The 6,228-nt window shown below is 39.1% G+C and overlaps 1 long non-coding RNA gene across 1 annotated transcript; it reads left to right on the forward strand.

Moving 5' to 3' along the window:
- Nucleotides 1-4,918: 4,918 nt before the first annotated feature.
- Nucleotides 4,919-5,432, forward strand: LOC109704924. The gene is made up of 3 exons (XR_002214529.1): nucleotides 4,919-5,055; nucleotides 5,129-5,260; nucleotides 5,336-5,432. It is a non-coding gene; the product is annotated as an uncharacterized LOC109704924 (long non-coding RNA).
- Nucleotides 5,433-6,228: the final 796 nt, after the last annotated feature.

The following is a 6,228-nucleotide window of genomic DNA, read 5'->3' on the forward strand; positions in this document are numbered from 1 at the left end:
TCATGATTTTAGAAGTCCGATACCTTACAAGCGTGTAGGCCTCATATAAACCAATCGAAATCAGGGACTATTGGGGCGTTACAGATATTAAGTATCCACCTCCTCTTCCACTACTCTTTTATATATAGGGTTGTTGATTGCTCTCTTTTTAGAATGATTTTGATTTTTTTTCCATACACAAAGCTAATGCCTTCTAGTAGCTCCCGATAGAGGAACTGGGGCATATTGCAACTCTATAGTTCAATCAAATTGATTCTTTTGAAATCTAAAAAGATGGTTTGTCCAACCATTGGCGATGACCCATGTAACAAAACTTTTCCCCATGCTTTAACCAACATGAATAAGTTGAATTTCCACAACAAGGGCAAGCAACGCGCCTTTTAGTGCTCCAACCAGATAGGTTGGCATATGCTGGGAAATCGCTAAACGTCCAAAGAAGAGCTCCTCGCAAATTAAAATTTTGCTTGCTAAAAGCATTAAAAGCTTCAACACCTTCCCATAACTGTTTTCATTCTTCTATTAGAGGTTGCAAATAAATATCAATATCATTACCAGGACCTTTTTCACTAGGAATTACTATAGATAAGATAAATAATGATCGTTTTATGCACAACAATGGTGGTAATATATGGAATCAACAGAATTGGACAAGTGGTTATAAGTGGAATTCATTGTTCGAAATGAATTAAATCCATCGCTAACGAGACCGAGCCTAACATTGCGAGGATCAAAAGCAAAATCTGGATAACGAGAGAAATGATTTCCATACTAAGCCATCTGTTGGGTGTCGTAAGTTTCCATCTTTTGTGCGTCCCTCAATATGCCATCTCATAGAGGCAGCGATCTTTGATGACATGTAAAGTTGTTTTAATCGTGGAATAAGAGGAAAATAGCGCAATACCTTGACTGCCTTTTCTTTACTGAGCATATTATCCTTTTTACTCAAAAAGTTAGTGTCACAATCTTTATTTTTGACCCATCATGAAGAACCACATACATGACAAGAGTCTTGATTCGCCCTTTCACCCCAATACAACATGCAATCATTGTTACAAGCATGAATCTTCTTATACCCAAGACCCAATTCTTTTATCAGTTTTTTAGCTTCATAAGAGGATAATGGTAAAGAAGTGCCTTCCGACGCCGGGACGGTAGCTGGGGACGCCGCCAGAGGGAGAAGGGAAGGCCGGCGAGCCGCTAGCGGTAGCCTTCGGGAGGAGAAGTCTTTAGCTTCTAGCTTCTAGCCCAAGAAGTGAGAAGTCTTTAGCTTTGGGAGGAGCAGCGGAGAAGGAGAAGGCGAAGGAGAAGGCGACGGCGAAGGCGATAGGTTGCTATCTAGTCATTAGCCCACCAAGAAATGTTTGGTCCATGCTAAACTCAAAAGTAAGAAGTTTCGTTTTCAACCTTCGAAAATCAGGTAGACTACCTATGAAAAAATATGTGTTTACCGCGGAGCTCACGAATTTAACTTACACAGGTAAGAGACAATACGTGTTTCTTCTGGGTTTGTATCACGATTTATTTATTAGAATTAATTGAAACCCTGGTCCTTGAGAACATAATATGGATTAGTTAAAGTACTAGAAACAGCTCTGAACGTTTTCCTTTTAAAACAACACCAGAAAGTACCTGGTAACTGAGTGACCCCAAAGATGAATTAAAAACTTTGTATTGAAACCCTGGTCCATGATAAACTCAAAAGTAAGAAGTTTCGTTTTCAACCTTCGAAAATGTAAATTTATACTTGATAGAACTAGAGAATAAACGAATTAATAAAGAAATAAAACTCCGTATTATATCAAATGATAAAAAAAAATGAATTAATCAAATTAAAACATCGAAAAATAAGAATATAAGAATTTTTTTATACTCATAAATACGATTATCGTATTTAGAACTCTCCTCTTTTTAAATTAAATTATCGGCTTAAAAACTAGGGCTTAAAAATTAACCACTTGCATATTATAGGCATACTTAGTGCATAGGCTTATTAACCGCTTAGACAAAAAATCGGAAAAAAAGTTGCTTAAATTTTTAATCTTTTGCTTAAAATAGGCTTAATATGGGCATGGCTTAAAAACGGCTTAGGCTTAATTGATTGATACGAGAGTTGGAGCGTGTGCTACCGGTATGACCCTTCCTAACAAACGGCTCCACTAGGGAGAACTGCAGCGTGGAGGCGCCGCAGAGACGGGAGGAGAGGGCGAAAGCGCGATTCTAGAGGTTTGATGCGAAGAAGGAGGCGGTAGGCAGGGGAGAGACGAGCTTCGTTCGCGTGTAGTTGGCGGAGATCACGGGGAAGACGCGGGAGCTGGAGGCGCTCGAGCGGTCGCGGAAGCGTACCATGGGGGGGTGAAGAGCTACGAGGATCTAGATCCCAAAACACTCTAAGGTACAAACTACACCCAAAGTTACAAAGTAGTAAAACCAACAACACTAACTAATAAGCGTTATCGTTGCGCTAGGTAGTAGACCGTTCGCTTCTTGTAGACTCCTTGATCGAACTAGTTCAGCTAAGCAAATCACAAAACCTCCGCCTCGACGAGTTCCACTCACGTACTAAGTTAAACTTCATTAAAAAATTACTAAAAACCGGAGACTTTAAAGATTTCATCTTCGATCGAACTAGGACCACAAATAAACGTAGTTCATTTAAATTACGAACAATTCAAATGAGATACTGGCATTTCATTCAACTTGATCTACGATTAATCTATGTGCTGCTGACATTTCAATCAATCAAAAGATTCCTGTGATAACACTAAAGTACATCAAGTACTTTTATCAAAGGAGTTACAACTCAAAAAAATTACCCAAAAACATGTATATGAAGGAATATAAAAAAAAAGTCTATATATATATATATATAGTAACAAACTCTTCCTAAAATTCACTTTAACAATAAAAACATATTTAATAAACTATTTCAGTCGATTTCTACATGTTGCTAACTTCACCGATCTAAGCACAACCTCAAAAGGATTAAACTTCTTTAATTTAAATAAAACTCATATAATTTAGTATTTACTGTTTTTAAAGTTTCTTTTATTTTTAAGTTGATAAAACGGAGGTTAAATATGTTCTAGTGAAAACTGTTTCACGTTCTTTTTTATTTTAAATTTTCATAAACTCTTCTTAATAATCTCAAAAACTACCTACTCTTCACTCAATCCCACATTTGCCGCATTTTTGTTTCAAAATCTTACTCTTTTTTCTTGGCCTATGCTGACTGGATAAACCGTTTCGGGAGCTTGTTTATAATTAAAAAAAGGAAATTAATTCAAAACGTAAACCAAAAATTGAAACACTCGAATTTTTTTAACTTTTTGATCTGATCTAAATATTGCAGTGAGGAACGTCCTCCTACGAGATACACGAGGTATTCACAATATTGATATAAAAGAAAACAACGAAAATATCCAATAAATATATATATAAGTTTCAATATTAAGGATTACTACCTATTTTCAACCTAATTATTCGGCTCTTTATGGTTCCTAATAGAGCTACCTCAACGATTAAAACAATTTAGTCATTTACTCTTCCGGAGATAATTACCTTTCTAAATAACAGGTACAACTTTTACGAAATTGGCAAGGAATATATAAACAAAGTCTTTAACAACTCCTTGTAAACCACACCTTACCCAAAAAAAAAAATCCGATGTAACTGACCCAGGAAGTACTCCTCAGTAACAGACCCCGTAGTTTACTTCGAGTAGTATCGGTTCTGTAGGTTCAATTAAATCCTAGATGATTACACGTTCTGGGATATCCTGCTACGATACACTTTTAACATAGTTGGCCAGGAGCAGCTCTTAACCAAATTCTACAAAAACCTAAATTAAGACTTTTAAATCCCGTTAGTTCACTATTACTACTGTAGTTTATAAACCCACTTAGATTCCTTCCCGTTGTTCGTTTGTCACGTAAGCTATCCAGGTACGGAAGTAGACTATTTCTGTGTCGAGCCATAGCGTTGAACAATGTTCTAACACTATTTCTTGAAATGGGTATAACATTTTCAATGAGTTTTTATAGAAAAGAACAGGTGGATAAAGTAGAGTTTACGAACATACCCACCAGGCTTCTCAGAAAGAGATACAACGAACTTGATAATTTTCTACATAAAGNCATTTTCGCCCGAAACTTGATGAGTGCTTATGTAATTAAATTACACACATAAACATCATCAACAGAGAGTTTAGTAGCACTGTCAAAAATCTCAGTCCTTACATCACCAATCGAAATGTGGCTTCGTTGTGTATATCTCACTATATCTGTATGCTAGCATGTAGTGATGAATTTATTCATTCAGACTAATTTGGAATCACTCTGAAGTAAAATTAGAGGAATATTACATGATCTTTCCCCAACCTCAGTGCAGTAAGGAAATAAGCAAGGAATCATTCCCAAAAAATAAATAAAAAAATCAAGCGAAGAATAAATGTGAGAACCCTGGTGTCTGGCTGTGGGGGCTTGTCGACAGCTCTGGAGAGTGTCGGGACAAGTCCGAGTCGCGTTGGCGTCAAATAGACGCAAAACGGACTCCGTGCGACGCGAGGGCAGCATTCAGCGAAGGAATCTGCAAAACAGCAGATTTTCCTGCTTGTTGTACCGGTACAAGACTATGTTGTACCGGTACAACCAGCGCGGGGAATGCTTGCTGTACCGGTACAAGAGTTTTCTGTACCGGTACAAGCTACGCGCACAGATTTAGCTGCTCTCGGGTTGGCTCTTGTACCGGTACAGGAGCCCGTGTACCGGTACAAGGGAGTAGGTAGAGGGCTAAAACAGTAAAATTCCACCTCGTTCATGTCACCCTCTTTTCCTCTCTCTATTTAACTGTGGATTAAGCTGAGAGAGAGAGTTTTCACCATCTCCCTTCTCTCTCTCTCACTCTAGGCCGGTTGGGTGTACGGTTGAGCCGGGGATTCGCCGACGTCGCGCCGCGAGCCGTTCGAGCGAGCGTTTGTTGCCGGGGCATTGCGAAGAGGCCGGGCGAGGGTGCGTCTTCGCCGTCCTGGACATCGCGCCGAGGATTGTCGCTGTTGAGGTGAGCATTTTGGTCGCAATTGCTCCGAGTACTTCGGGTATCGTTGATTTGAGCTTAAGTGCTGTTTTCGCAGAATCTACCGTCGACTGTTAGTATTTCGGCTCGTTCTCCGCGTAGGAGCGTCGGATCGCGACGAAACTTGGTTCATTGGATTCTAGACTGCGAGAGGATTCCACAGAGCCCTCACTTGCAATTTTTGGACGAGGTTAGCTTGGTCGAAACTTGGTCTCTTTCAGCTGCTGTGAACTTAGGCTGATTTGTGATGTTTTGGTCGTTTTAGCTCGGCGACCGGTCTAGGTGGTCCCTGAGGAATCCAGCAGCATCGCGGGTGGCCGAGGCTGAGTTCGCTGCCAGGAAATTGCACTTGAGGTGGGTTACATCGGNTAGCGACTCCTCGGAAAGACATGATGCTTTCTTTTGATCTCTATGGGCACCCTGACCAATCTGAAGAGACAATGCCCTTGTCTTCTATGTTCCCATGTACGAATACTTTTGGCTCTTTCGACTGCAATTGCCAACAAAATGTGATCAGCTTGTGTTAAAATATTTAGCGGCAATTAAGAACTACGTTTGTACATATGGTGAGCCGACTAGAAATATATGCACTTGTCAGATTGGCGCATTGCCTACTGCACAGCAACTCCAAGAAGCAACAGCTAGGCATTTGCAAACAAAAAATATCAAGCTTTTGCTGCGGTGAGAAGCAAAACTAAGCTTTGGAGCGCCAAAACTAGACGCTCCAACTTAGAGCTTTTGCAAAAGTGTTGTTCAAAAAGAGCCATTCAAAGAAGAACTATACAGAATTTTTATCTAAAATAATCCTAAATTGACTATACAGAATTTTTTTCCAAAATAATCCTAAACTGACTATACGGAATTTTTTTTATGAAAGGGTTATCCTAAACTGCTTTCTACTACAGAAGAAGCAGGTGTTTCATAAATATCTTGTGTCATACGAAAAGCTTCACACTTTTTGTTTGCCGAATGCCTGTCTGTTACTTCTCAATTAAAGAAACTGTCTTTTTCAGAAGCCAGACAAAACAAGTACTATATAAGCTCAATATCCAATCTTCCTTGGCTGTCTTTTCTTTCTTTTTTCTTTTTTTTTCTTTTCTATTCCTTTTTTTTTAACCTCAAACTCTATGAGGTTGAATGTGGCACCATATGGACTTC

The sequence above is a fragment of the Ananas comosus genome, unplaced genomic scaffold, assembly GCF_001540865.1.
Source record: "Ananas comosus cultivar F153 unplaced genomic scaffold, ASM154086v1, whole genome shotgun sequence".
NCBI classification, from domain to species: domain Eukaryota; kingdom Viridiplantae; phylum Streptophyta; class Magnoliopsida; order Poales; family Bromeliaceae; genus Ananas; species Ananas comosus.